The 15112-nt window shown below is 38.8% G+C and overlaps 1 pseudogene; it reads left to right on the forward strand.

The window, feature by feature from the left end:
• The first annotated feature begins 13442 nt into the window (after nucleotides 1–13442).
• Nucleotides 13443–14362, forward strand: LOC112856940 (olfactory receptor 2B8-like; annotated as a pseudogene).
• Nucleotides 14363–15112: the final 750 nt, after the last annotated feature.

Raw genomic sequence — 15112 nt, forward strand, 5'->3', positions numbered from 1 at the left:
ACAATATTTTCAATGAACTGGTAGGTAAGATTACCATCTAACCACTTTAGTCTCATATCTCTGGATCAACAGGCAGAGAAAGGAATTACTGGTGCTGGCTGGGGTAGTTACCCTGACTACCAATGGGAAATTGGTCTGCTACTCCAGAGTGGAGGTAAGGAAAAATATGTCTAGAATCCAGGAGATTCCTTAGGTGTCTCCTTAATACTAACATGCCATACGATTGAAGTCAATGGAAAACTACAACAACCCGATTTAGGTAGAACTACAAATGGCCCACAAATTTCAGGAATGAAAGTAAAGAACCTCAACCAGCTGAGGTACTTGCTGAAGGCAAAGGGAATATGTAATGCGTAGTAAAATAAGGTAATTCTAAATATCAGCTGCAGCCATGTGAACTGAGAGTGAATTTCAGGAAAAAAAATAGTGCAGTTTTGGTTGTACACAGAATAAGCAAAAGTATAATTTTGTTTAATTGTTCTTTTACTAATTTCCTAATATTCATTATTCATAAATTATTTTTTTCTTCTTTTATAATTCTAATATTTAAAGTTAAAAATTTTAAAGTGAGGTTTAACCTGTTTTCCATGCATTTTAAGATACAGAATGTCTATTATTGTTCAGTTTTCAATATTTTCTATTTTTCATTACAATCTCTTTTTGACTGAGTTCTCTAATAGCACATTTTCAATTTCTAACAAAAACTTTTCTTTTATATTTTTTACTATTTTAATTTTTTATTATTAATTTCTAATTAATCATTGTTGGATAAAGATGTCTAGTTCTTTGAAATTTGTTGGGATTTGTTTTATGGTGTAATAGTGGACAATTTTAAAAATTATTCCATATTGAACTAAAAAATAAAGTGCTTTAGTTTTGTTCTCTATATTTCCATTAAGTAAATATGGTTAGCTATGCTGTTCAAATCTTCTATACATTTATTGTTTTTTCTTTATATTTGCCAATTACCGAGAAATGTGTTCATAATCTCTCATTATGACGATAAGCTTGTCAATTTCCACTTGTACTATACCAAATTTAGTTATATATTTTGAAAGATGTTATTTAGCTGGATGAAAATTTTAGAGTTAATGTATATCATTGTAACCCTCTTTAATTGAGGAATCCCTTAACGTCTATTTTTATACCATTAATAAAGTCACATCAGTTTGATTTTGGTTAATATTTGCCATATTTGTCTTTTTCTTTAAAAAAAAATTAATGTTTATTTATTTTTGAGAGAGACAGAGAAAGAGAGAGAGAGAGACAGAGACAGAGTGCAAGCAGGGGAGGGTCAGAGAGAGAAGGAGATAGAACCCGAAGCAGGCCCCAGGCTCTGAGCTGTCAGCACAGAGCTGGATGTGGGGCTCGAACCCACAAACTGTGGGATCAGGACCTGAGCCAATGTCGGACGCTTAACCGACTGAGCCACGCAGGTGCCCCTATCTCTTTCTAATATTTTCCTCTCAATTAAAAAAAAATGTTTATTTTTCAAAGAGAAAGTGAGAGACAGAGAGAGACAGCAGGGGAGGGGCAGAGAGAGAGAGGGAGACACAGAATCTGAAGCAGTCTCCAGGCTGAACTGTCAGCACATATCCCAACATGGGGCTCGAACGCACGGACCGTGATATCATGACCTGAGCTGAAGTCAGATGTTTACCTGACTGAGCCACCTGGGTGCCCCTTCCTCTCAATTTTTATGTGTCCTTATGTTTTAGACATCTCTTTCAAAAAACATATAGTTAGATTATCGTTTTCATTTTTCATTTTTCTTAATTTTTAAAAAATATTTAGTTTTGAGATGGGGAGAGAGAGACAGACTGAGAGTAGGGGAGGGGAAGAGAGAGAGAGAGACACACACACACAGAATCCAAAGCAGGCTCCAGGATCTGAGCTGTCAGCACACAGCCTAACCTGGGGCACAAACTCATAGACTGTGAGATCATGACTAGAGTTGAAGTCAGATGCTTAACCCACTGAGCCACCCAGGCACCCCAGATTCTTTTTTTTCTAATTCAGTCTGATAATCTCTGAGAGTTTTTTACTCTTTAGTTTTTAAGTTTTTTTTTTTAAATTTGAGATATAGTTTACATATTGCATTGTATTAGCTTTAGATGTACAACATAATTTGATATATGTATATACTGAAAAACAATTATCACAGTAAATATAGTTAACATCCACCACAGTTAAATTACCAAGGATAGTTAATTTTTTTTTTTTTTTTTTGTCTTGTGATGAAAACTTTTAAGATTTACTTTGTTAAAGGCACCTGGATGAGTGAATCGGTTAAACATGCAACTCTTGATTTTGGCTCGGGTCAGGATCTCATTGTTCATGAGTTCAGGCCCCACATCAGGCCCTACACTGACAGAGTGGAGGAGCCTTATTGGGATTCTCTGTCTCCCTCTCTCTCTGATCCCCGCCCCCCACACTCTATTTTTTAAACAAACATTAAAAACAAAGATTTACTCTCTTAGTAACTTTCAAATATGCAATAAAGTCTCACTAACCAAAGTCATGCTTAATATTACATCCCTAAGATATTTTTTAAATCTCATAACTGGATTTTTTTTTCTTTTCAAGTTTTTATTTAAATTCCAGTTAGTGAATATGCAGCATAACATCAATTTCAGGTCTACAATTTAGTGAGTCAACACTTGCATACAACACTGTGTGGTTGTCACAAAGATTTTCCTCCTTAATCCCCATCATCTAATTAACTCATTCTCCCATTCACCTGTCTTCTGGTAACCATCAGTTTGTTTTCTATAGTTGAGTCTGTTTCTTGGTTTCCTTCTCTTCCCCTTCCCCTCCCCTGTGTTCCTTTGTTGTTGTTGTTGTTGTTGTTGTTGTTGTTGTTTGTTTCTTAAATTCCACACATGAGTGAAATCATCTGGTATTTGTCTTTCTCTGACTTATTTCGCTTAACATAATACTCTTTAGCTCCATCCATGTCATTGCAAATGGCACTTATGACTAATATTCCATTGTAGGTATATAACCACATCTTCTTTATCCATGCATCAGTGGATGGACATGTGGACTCTTTCCATAATTTGGCTATTTTTGATAATGCTGCTATAAACATTGGAGTGTATGTATCTCTTTGAATTATATTTTTGCATCATTTGGGTAAATGCCTACTATACAAGTGGAAATTTTTAGCTTTTGACCACCCTCACCCATTTTGCCTATTAGTTTCTTTATTTAGATATTTAGTTTGGTTAGGGAGATGTGTATGAATTCCACATAGACAGGAGGTGGGTTGTGATGGTTGATTTTATGTGTTTATTTCTCTAGGCTATGGTGCCTAGATGTTTGGCAAAACAGCAGTATGGATCTTGCTACTAAATAATTTTATATCTGATTAACATTTAAATAAGTAGACTTTGAGTAAAGCAGATAATGGTTTATAATGAAGGTGGGGCTCACCCATTCAGTTAAAAGTCTTAACACAATAAAAAGTGATATCACCCAAGAAAGAAGGAATTTTCTCTAAAACTGCAACATGGAAACCCCACCAAACTCTCAGACTGCTATCTTGTAGAATTTAGGGTCAAGACTTCACCTTTAGCTTTTACCTGAATCTCCAGCCTGCAGACCTATCTTAGGGATTTCAGACACACCAGTTCCTACAATTGTGTGAGCCAATTCCTTAATCTGTCTCTATAGATAGATAAATGGAGAATAGATTATCGATGATAGATAAATATGATAGATGATAGATAGATAGATAGATAGATAGATAGATAAAGATCTGTTGATCTTATTGGCTCTGGTTCTTTGGAGACTGAAAAGTTATTCATCAATTAACTTTAGTTTTTTGAAGCATTTAAAATTAAGTCACAGACATTAGGATATTCCAATATCAATTACTTCTCCATGCATACCATGACTATAGTTAAATATTTTCTTATAATTTTTCTTTTGATGTGAAATGTAGCTCAATGAAATTGTCAAAAGTTCAGGAATAGCTGAAGTAAAACCAATGAATAAAAAAAATAGTAATTGTAAAATTTTATTGTGAACACATCAAAAATTTCACATGCCAGTGTGGGAAACAGAACATCACAATGACCATAGGCGCATATTCATTCAGCCTCTGAGATCTCTGAGAAAACTCGAGATCATAAGGTTAAAAATAACCTGAAAGGACTTGAGTGAATTGCCCTTGGAAAATGCAGTCTGTTCTTTAGTAGACAGATAGGGATGTTCTGCTCAAAGGAAGCCAACTGTATATAGTACAGAACATTCACTCCCTTCTTTGTCTTTGCTTCTATCATAAAGATTCTTATCGGATCATATGTATCTGCAAGACTGCTCTGGTACTCAAGATAAGTAGGATAGCTGAATCAGATGTACATTGTTGACATGCTTTCCTAAGCTTCTGTTGTTAATCATTGCTGATCTGTTTTTCCTGAAAACGTATATAAGAAGATGTACAATAAACTTCAGTACCTCGGGCTGTTAGCTCGGGGTCCCCTGTGCCTCGCTATACTGTCCTCTCTTTTTCTCAGTTCCTTCGCCGCCCCAGGTCCATGGCCCTTTGAGGTCGGCAAGCCAGGATCACTCAAATTAAAACATAGAATGAAGGTCAGTAATATATTGTTATAAAGCAGCTTATATAATGGGATTGTAACAGAAAAAAAAAAAAACCAGCATGTCTGACACCATGTTGCTTCTATTTCCCTTACAGTTGTGAGCTATAGCTTAGAAACTTCTGCTTAGCCCTGCATGTTGGCATGTTAATAATTAAAGAAATTTTGCTTACAGCTAAGATTTGCAAAAACTGCTTTTACCTGAAAACTACTTCACCTGAGGAAAAAAGAAAGTATGTACAGAAATGAGTATATTATGTTTAAGATTTGCAGAAATGACATGACAAGATTTCTGTATGCAAAGGTCAACTGACCATGGACTGAGAAGTTACATATCTTTCCTTGGATGTTTGCAAATGTCAGTCATCTTTTGATTCGAGCCCCCTCCTGCATACCCCTTTTGCTAACACAAAAGCTCAAATATCATGCCACAGGAAAATGGTTCTTTAGGAAAATAGTATGCCATCTTCCTAGTTTGCTGGACTTCCTAATAAAGTCATTTTCTCACCCCAACATTGTGCCTCTTGACTTATTGGCCTGTCCTATGGTGTACAGAATAAGCTTGACTTCAGTTGCAGGAAGACAGTGACTGTTGATTCTTCATGATTTGTTATAACATTAGAATTTTCCATATGATCTCAAACATATTTGGAACTTAAACAAACAAATGAACAAATAAAAATGAAACAAACAAACAAATAAACCAGACTCTTACATATAGAGAACAAACTGGCAGTTGCCAGTGGGGAAGAGGGGGCGGGAAATGTGTGAAATAGGTGAAGGGGATTAAGAGTGCACTTACCTTGAGGATCCCTCAGTAATGTGTAGAATTGTCGAATCATTGTATTGTACTCCTGGAACTAACATAACCTTGGGCTTTGTGTGTTATTCTTTTTCTAGTTCCTTTAGGTGTGAAGTTAAATGCTTGAGAGTGTTTTGTTTGTTAATGTGTGCCTGTGTAGCTATGTATTTTTATCTTAGAATTGCTTTTATTGCCTCTCCCAAATTTTGGATTTTGTGTTTTCATTTTCATTTGTCTTTATGTATATTTTAAAGTTTATTTATTTATTTTGAGATAGAACACAAGCACATGTGCACACAAGCTGGGGAGGGGCAGAGAGAGAGGGGGAGAGAGAATCCCAAGCAGGCTCCACACTGTCAGCACAGAGCCAGCCAGCTGGATGGGCTCCATCCCACAAATCATGAGATCGTGACCTGAGCTGCAATCAAGATTCAGACAGATGCTCAACCCACTGAGGTACCCACCCAGGCACCCCTCCATGTATTTTTTTAGTACCCTTTGTGATTTGTCTATTGATCCATTGATTGTATTCTTTCACAGTATCATTTTTAATAATTGCATAGTAGTCCATTATATGGATGTTATCAGTGTATTTAAACAATTGAATATTTTTCTTAATTTTGCTATGATAACCAATGCTTCTGTGTAATCCTTTAATTTACTACTCCTCTTCTTGATTGTCAGAAACTTAAGGATTAACACACAAAAAGGAATAGCTAGATCAAAGTGGAGGCACTTTTAAGAAAGCCTTTTGATTCCTTGTTCCAAAAGGCTCCCAGGGAGAGCATCTCATTTTTAAGCTCCCGTCCCGTAGTTTATGACAAGTGTTACCTATTTTTATAGGGTTTCCCAGTGTGGTAGGAGAAACCATGTTCCATTGCTCTAATTTGTTCCCCAGCTACTCTGTTTGTTCCCCAGCTTCGCTGTTTCTGTGATTAACCTCTTTCTTAACAGCGTGCACCAACTTGTGAGGTTTTCTCAACATGTTGGAAGCCCGCACAGTGCCCTCTAGGGGGCGCGGCTGCCCTGTCAATGTCCTGTGGTTATGCGCTCTCCAGCCGCCTTTCTGAGAAGGATGGCGGAGTCCAGGCAGAGATCGCAGTAAGTAAACAGTGTGAATATCCAGACGCGGAGCCTCTGGTCTCTTAAGTCGTTTCTCTCGCCTCCAACTCGTTCTAGACACTGGTCAGTTACAGCTCAGGCGGGGGCCCCGAGCTGCAGAGGGGACACGTCTGCTCCTCCTGCTCACCGTCCCTAGGGTGCCTAGGGCAAGTCACAGGGGAGAACCCCAGTACCCCACCGCCAGATTCGGAGGCGCCCCCAGGGATCCTGTGCAGGGCCGCGCTCCAGGAGCTGCTGTCTCCAGGGCCTCAGTGAAGGGTGCAGATGAGGCTGTGCTATCAGGAGGTTCCCAGGGGCAGCCACGGAGCTGGGGTCTGCACGCGGACTTGGGTTAACATGGATGGGGGCAGGGCAGCCCGGCCGGGTTTTTATAAATAAAAATGTAGAATTTAACAACATATTTATAAACATGAAAAGGGGAGTAAAAGAGAAGTTATTTTAGAATGTGTTCAAATTTAAATGACCATGAATAATGTAAACTGTTATATACTTAGGATCCTGCGTATGGAATTCATAGTAACCACAGACTCAAACCCTATAATAGATATACAAAAAATAAGAAGAAATAAACCCAAGCACAACAGCTGAAAAACTCACTAATCACCAAAAAAAAGAGAGCAAGGGAAGAAAGGAGCAGGAAAGAACTACAAAGACAATCAGAAAACAATTAATAAAATGGCAATACATACAAAACTATCAATAATTATTTTAAATGTAAATGATCTAAATTCTCCAATCAAAAGATATAGTGGGGTGTCTGGGTGGCTCAGTTAGTTAAGCGTCCGACTTCGCCTCAGGTCATGATCTCAGGGCTTGTGAGTTCAGCCTGGCGTTGAGCCCTGTGCTGACAGCTCAGAGCCTGGAGCCTCTTCAGATTCTGTGTCTTTCTCTCTCTCTCTGACCCTTCCCCACTGGCACTCTGTCTCTGTCTCTCAAAAATAAATAAACATTAAAAAAAAGTTAAAAAAAAAAGATATAAGGTGGTGGAACTCAACTATATGCCACCTATAATAGACAAACCAGACTAAGATAGCCTGAAAGTGAAAGGAGAAAAAATACATATGCCTCATAAATAGAAGTGATTAAAAAAAAAAAAAAAAAAAGAAAGAAAAAGAAAAAAAGAAAAAAGAAAAAAAAAAAAACCTGGGGTGGGAATACTTAGACAAAATAGACCTGAAAACAAAGACTGTGACAAGACACAAAGAAGGACATTATATAATGATAAAGGGATCAATCCCAAAAAAGGGTATAAAAATTGTAAATATCTATGCACCCAACATTGAGGTACCTAAATATATAAAGCAAGTATTAATGTAAATAGAGAAATTAATGGTAAACAATACTAGTAGGGATATTAACACACCCCTTACATCAATGGACAGATCTTCTAAGCAGAAAATCATGCTCAGGTCATGATATCATGGTTTGTGAGATTGAGTCTTACATTGGGCTCTGCTCTGATGGCACAGAACCTTCTCACAGTTCTTTCTTTCCCTCTTTCTCTGCCCCTCCCCAGCTCACGATCTTTCTCTCTCTCTCTCAAGATAAATAAATATCAGAATAATAATCTACAGGGTAAAGTATTAGTTGTAGGTTTTTCCTTACAGAATTTTGAATATATTATGGCCATTCCCTCCCTTCTGGTCTATAAACTTTCTGATGAAAATGAACTGATAGTCTTATGGTGTTTCCTTGATACCAGTTGCTTCTCTCATCCTGCTTTTAAAATTCTCTCTTCACCTTTAATTTTTGACTATTATTATGTGCTATGGTGAGAACCTTCTGGGTTCATCTTGGTTTGAATTCTGTGATTCCTGGACCTGGATTTCTGTTCCCTTGCCCCATTTAGTTGTTTTCAGCTATTATTTCTTTAAATAAATTTTCTGCCTCTTTCTCTCTCTCTTATTTTTGTGGAGCACTTACAATGTGACTGCTTCTTTGCTTGATGTTGTCCAAAAGATACCTTAACCTATTCTCATTTTTAAAAATTCTTTGTTCAGCTTTTCGTTCTGCTTAGGTGTTTTCCATTATCCTATCTTCCAGATCACTGATCTGTTTTTATGTATTCACTAATCTACTGTTGACTCCTTCTAGTATATTTTTTTATTTGTTACTATATTCTTCAACTTTGATTTAAATTTTTTTTCTATCTTTTTGAAGTTCTCACTGAGTTGTCCCACTTTTCTCTCTAGTCCAGTGAGCATTTTTAGGATCATTACTTTAAACTCTATCAGGCATATTGCTTTTCTCTGTTTCATTCAATTATTTTTCTGGGTTTTGTTTTATTCTTTTGTTTGGAGCTTATACTCCCATATCCTTATTTTGCTTAACTTTTGGGTTTGTTTCTATGAATTATATGGAACAGCTATTTCTCCTACAGTGGAAAAAAAATAGTCTTTTGTAGGATTTTATCTGTATATACAGTGCGAGTCCAGCGACTAGCTGATTATCTGGATCTGTGTCTGGCATGGGCAGGGATCCTGGGGCACTCTGTGCTGGGGTGGCCATGGTGGAATAGCCAAACCTGCAGTGAGCACGGGCTGGGGTAGATCCTGGGGCTCTCCTTGCAGATGACACCCTTGCAGGACAGCTGAAACTGGTGTGGGGATAAGCCAGGGCATCTTGAGGCTTTCTGTGCACAGTACGCACTGGTAGGATGTAGTCTGAGTGGGTGCAGGCTGGGGCAGCCCTTGTATTCTCTGCACAGAAGTCACCTGGAGAGACTGCTGAAGCCAATGTGGGGGTAAACTAGGGTGACCTGGGGCTCTCTGTGCAGATGGCCCCCTGGTTGTGGGGCTGTAGCTGAGATAGGGCTCAGGCCAGTGATTCCACCCTATCACTCTGCATAGGGTGCACACTGGCAGGACAGCTATAGCTGAAGTGAGCATGGGTTGGGGTGGTCCTGGCCCTCTCTGTGCAGAGGGTGCTATGGGAGTACAGCTATAGCTGAAGTGGTTGCAAGCTGGGGTCTCCTGAGGTGCTCAGTGCAGGGTGTGTCCTGGTGGGATTATTGGGGCTGAGGATGGATGGGCTCCTCAGTGTCCTAGGGCACTCCATATAAAGGGTGCCCTCCTGGGGTGGCTGGGGCTGAAGCAGGGTGTGGGCAGATGGTCTAGGGTGCTTAGAGCAGGGAGTGGCCTGGTGGGGAGGCTGGAACTAAGGCAAGTATGAACTGAGGGCTCATAGATCACTCCACCTATGGGTTGCCTTGTTGGGCCAGTGAGATCTGAAGCACTCTGCTTCAGGAAATGCCCTAGCAAACTGTCTGGAGCCAAAATGGTGTGGGCCTGGAGTGTTCCAGGGTGCTTTGCCCCAGGGCCACATCATCGCCTTGGCTGAAGCTGTAGTGAGTGCTGGCCAGAGGCAACCCAGTGTGCACAGTGCTAGGGACACCTTGGTAGGATGGGTAGTGTTGGCGTGGGCTACGGGTAGGAGCTTACTGGGCAGCGGGCCAGCTGTGGCATCCAAACTTGCTTTATCCATCCTCTGAAGTTGGAGGGGGAAGGTAAACCATATTACTCACCAAACCTTCAACACAGAGGGTGTCCCAGTAGTTCCTCCACTGTTTGGAGGAATTCTAGGGCTGGCTCTTTTATAGTCTAGTTGTTCTTGTACAACTGTTCTTTTACAGTTTTTTCTGTGTGCCCCATGGTGTCTGGGGTTCATCTTGGGTGAGGTGCCCAGGGCGTGTTGAGGCAGCCGGCTGGATCTGGTGCCTGGAACCCAGTATCCATCTGCACTATCAAGGTGGATGAGGAATGGAAACCGTGGTGCTTTCAGGCCCTCTGACCAACAGAAGAGTTCCAGCAGCAACTTCACCACTTAGTAAAGTTCTAGGGCTGATTTATTTTTATTCTAGTTGCACTTTAAAGTACAGCTTTTTTTTAATGTGCCTCAGAGCATCTGGGACTAGTATGGGCCAGGGGCATGGACCTTGCTGAGGTGACAGATGAGTCATAACACCTAGAACCCTGTCTTTTCTCCAGTATCAAGGTGAATGAGGAAAACAAACCATGATGCTCATTAGCCCTTCAATATGGAGAGTTCCAGCAGCTCCTTTGCTATTTGGTGGAGTCCTAAGGCTAGATCTTTTATATACTAGTTGCTGTTTTAAACTGTGGCACTTTTTTATGTACCCCAGAGAAGATGAATTGGCTCATAGTCCCTCAGTACCATCCTTCCCTATAAAATTTGCAGCATCAGGGGCACCTGGGTGGCTCAGACAGTTAAACGTATGACCTCAGGTCATGACCTCGTGGTTTATGAGTTTGAGCCCCGAATTGGGCTCTGTGCAGACAGCCCAGAGCCTGTAACCTGCTTCAGATCCTGTGTCTACCTCTCTCTGCCCCTCCCTTGCTCACACTCTCTCACTCTCTCTCAAAAATAAAGAAACATTAAAAAAAAGATTTAAAGTTTGCAGCATCAGGAGTGAGGGTTCCTTGTATTATTGTGTCTTGATCTTTCTTGTTATTCTCTGTGTGGTCTCTTTTTCTTTTGTTGTACAGAAGCTGTTCAGTTAGTCCTCAGTTTTTCTTCAAGAGGAATTGCTTTCCATATAGGTGTAGGTTTGGTGTGTGTGGAGGAATTCAATTCAGTGTCTTCCAACATAACCTTCTTGGACGGGACACAATTATCTGTTTTTTAGGTTTAAGTAAACTGGCATTAGCCTTATATATAATAATGTTGATAAAAATAAATACTAAAATAATAATGATGGTAATAATTGATAATAAAACTTTTATAAAATGATTAATTATTTTGAGAGAGAGAAAGAGCACAAGCAGGGGAGGAGCAGAGAGAGAAAGAAACTCCCTAGTAGGCTCTGTGCTGTCAGAGCATAGCCCAATCCTAGGCTCAAATCACAAATCGTGAGGTCATGACCAAAGCCGAAACCAAGAGTCAGATGCTTAACTGACTGAACTACCCAGGCGTCCTGATAATAACACCTTTTAAAACACAAGCACTTACCCCACAACCGTTGTCTTGTCACAATGCAACAAAATTTAAAACGAAAAGGAAAATAATTCTAAACAAGTTCTAAACTTGGGAAAGAAAAAACACATGCCGATCCTTGGCTCTGAGAGAATTTGTGACTACATAGATAAAATAATCTGCAGTCAGTGAGTACTTCCAGGAGTCTGAGCATGAAAAGTTTTAGAAAACAGGGACTCTCAAGGTGGTATGTCTTTGAACAAGTGGAAAATGTCTGTGAAGATCTTGTCAGAAAGTGACATGGAGCCCAGCCTCATGTATACATATGTATGTGCATGCACATGTGCATTCCTAGAATTGCTCATATGTTTTTCTTCTAAATTGATGCCTTTTTCACAGACAGGGGAATCATGTGTGACACTCTCATCATCTTCCAACTTGGTTTTTGCCCCAAAGTTATATACTCATGTTGTTTGGGATTATTTATGCTTGTTAGTCTGAGTGTTGTGATTAAGCTTGCATAATAGTTCATACCGAACTTAAATACTTTTGTAAGCCTATTTCAATGATGTTACCTACACCAGACATTCCAGTAAGACATTTTACATTTCTCATTTTATTTAGAGGGATGGTGTTATTATAGCAGTTAAAACTGTGTCTGTAGAAGATGCATTTTGAACAGAGGTTTGGAAAATGTTAGAGATTCCAAATGTAGGTAATGCCTCATACCATTTAGTCCTCTTATTTGGATTCTGAAAACTGCACATAATTCCTTGCTAAGTAGCAAGATTTGACTGACAGAAATATCTGCCTTAATAGCCATCCTTTTCCCTAAGTGATTCCTGACTAACTATACACTAGTGAGCACAAGTCTTAATTGCTTCCTTAGGGTTCTTTGCCCCAGTGACCTTGGCCAAGTAAACATACTCCATATTCCTCTTTGTTACTTCCTTATACTCTCATTTTAGAGACAAAGGAGAGTATAAACCTTTCAGGAGTAGATTTATTTTGTCTTTCCTGATGTCTGCCTTTTCACCTCAGTAAAAAAATGTCAGTATTAATCGCTCTTTTTTCTCTTCATGTGTATGTGTCCATAGATCTTCGATAAGAAGCTCTATGGAAAGTAAAGCAACTGGATTTTTTTTAATAACAAATACATAATTGAATAAAGTTTTCTGTTATTAATTTGATTTAAGGGAAGTTAATAAGATTGTTTTTCAGTATTTTACCAGACAGATATATGTTTCTTTGGTGTGAATCGACTGAATGAATTATTTGCACATAGATCCAAAACTGCCAATCTATTCACTCTGTCATGGAGGAAGTGCTAACTTGAAAACAATATTTGGATTTGGCATGAATAAAGAATTCTGTCCTTTTCCATTACATGAATGTTATTATATAGATAAAAAGTATCATAGAACACTCTATAATTTGATTGAATTTTTCAGAAAGTATAAACCAAAGTTTAAAAAATATTAAGAAAGTAAAATAGGGATGGTGTATACAAACATAATCCATCTTAAAGTGGCCAAATGTATTTTTATTTTCCTGACATTTCTATTTTAAGACCCTTTTTAAAGAATTTCTTTGGCAATAGGAACTGGCATATGTAAACTTCTGATAAAGCTCCAAGTAAGCTGCAACATATCTGAGGTCCTTAGCTAGGTTCAGAATGAAAATCTCTGTTTTCAATTTTCAAACTAGGGGAGATATGTGCATATTTGAAGGCAAAGTAAAGAAATGGAGAAGACAAGTTTCCAGATAGTGTAGATACATAAAATGAGCAAATGAAAAAAAAATTCTAAGGAAGGCAGGAAGAAGATATTAACGTAAGCATAAGAGAGAGTTAAGAGTTTAAATTTTCAGTGATCATTTATGGTTCAGAGAGGGATGTGTTCTCTTTGCGTCTTTTAGGTTGGAACCTAGGAAAGATGATGAGAGTATATATAGATTTCTATTCTGTCTAAATGCAATGAAAAGTAATGGTTATTCCTAATGTCAGCTCCTTTGATGGATTTTTCCTGTTGGGCTTCTCTGAGCAACCTCTGTTAAAGACCCTTTTTGTTATCAACCTATTTTTCTACTTGTTGACTCTGCTTGGCAATATTGCCATCATTATATTGGCTCATCTGGATCCCCGGCTCCACACCCCAGTGTATTTTTTCTTCACTCACTTGTCTTTAATGGACCTCTGCTACACCACCAGCACAGTTTCCCAGCTGCTGTTTAACCTGCAGGGTCCAGAAAAGACAATAACCTATGGAGGCTGTGTTGGTCTGCTGTATGTGTCCTTGGCAATGGGTTCCACAGAATGCATTCTCCTTGCAGTCATGGCTGTTGGCCGCTATGTGGCAGTATGCTGTCCTTTGCACTACACCGTTCCCATGCATCCATGCATCAGTTGGCAAATGGTGGCCATAACCTGGCTGACCGGCTTGGTTAGCTCACTGGTGCAGACTGTGCTCATCGCACAGGTTCCTCTTTGTGGAAGGAATGTTATAGACCATATCTTCTGTGAAGTACCAGTTGTCCTCAAACTTGCTTGCGTGGATACCACATTTAATCAGATGGAACTCTTCCTGGTTAGCGCATTTTTACTGCTGGTGCCTCTCTCATTCTTATTTCCTACATCTGCATTGCTCAGGCTATGTGGAAGATCCAGTCGCATGAAGGCCGCCAAAAGGCCCTTGGGACTTGCTCTTCACATTTGGTGGTGGTGTTTCTCTTGTATGGCACTGCTATGGCCACTTATCTGCAGCCCACTGCAGCCACCTCCCAGGACCAGGACAAGTTCATGGCCTTGCTCTATTGAATTGTCACTCCAACTCTAAATCCTTTCATCTACACATTACATAATAAAGACTTGAAAGGGGCACTGAGGAAGATGATAGGGAAAGATTAAAGAAAAAGGAATTTGAAGAGATGATGGAAACTGGAGAATTGCTTAATGGAAGCAAACCATGATATGCTTTTAATTCTGAAGAAATGGTAAAGTTTATTTTATTTCTGAGTAGCCAAACTCCTGTGTCAGTATGTATTTTATCATGTTATTATATTTTTATAGCTTACTTACAAGGATTAGGTAAATGAGAAGTTTAGCTACTGATCATCTGTCTTCACTCTACCAATGACTAGCTACATGACAATGGTTAACTCATGTAGTTTCTCTTACTGTCATTATTATTTTCAGTGGGTATGAAAATACCCATCCTATAGAGTTGAGAGGCTATTGTGAAAATGGAGTTAGATAAAGTAATGTTTTATAGCCTGAAAATGTGAAAAAAGAATTTCTGAATATAATTTGGGGATTACTCTTAGTTTCAGACTGTTTATTTAGAATGTACAAAATCCAAGTTCATAGGTATCTTACAGGGCATCTGGCCTCATTTATCTAGTATACAAATCCCTATCAAGTACTTTTGAGTAGTGGTCATTCAAAATTGTTTCAATATTCCCACAAAATGTGTTTTATCCCAAGGTAATACTCCACATTTTGAAATATATACTCATTATATTGTTGTTTAAATTAGATTAAGCTAGAAATTTGCCTTTCTACTAATTCAACCTTATTGATTTGGGATTTGGCCTATAGACCCAGAAAAAAAAATCCTTTGACAATATAATCTTCCCTTCACCTAAATATTTTCAACAT

Source organism: Puma concolor, chromosome A1 (assembly GCF_028749965.1).
Source record: "Puma concolor isolate L17-30 chromosome A1, mPumCon1.1.hap2, whole genome shotgun sequence".
NCBI classification, from domain to species: domain Eukaryota; kingdom Metazoa; phylum Chordata; class Mammalia; order Carnivora; family Felidae; genus Puma; species Puma concolor.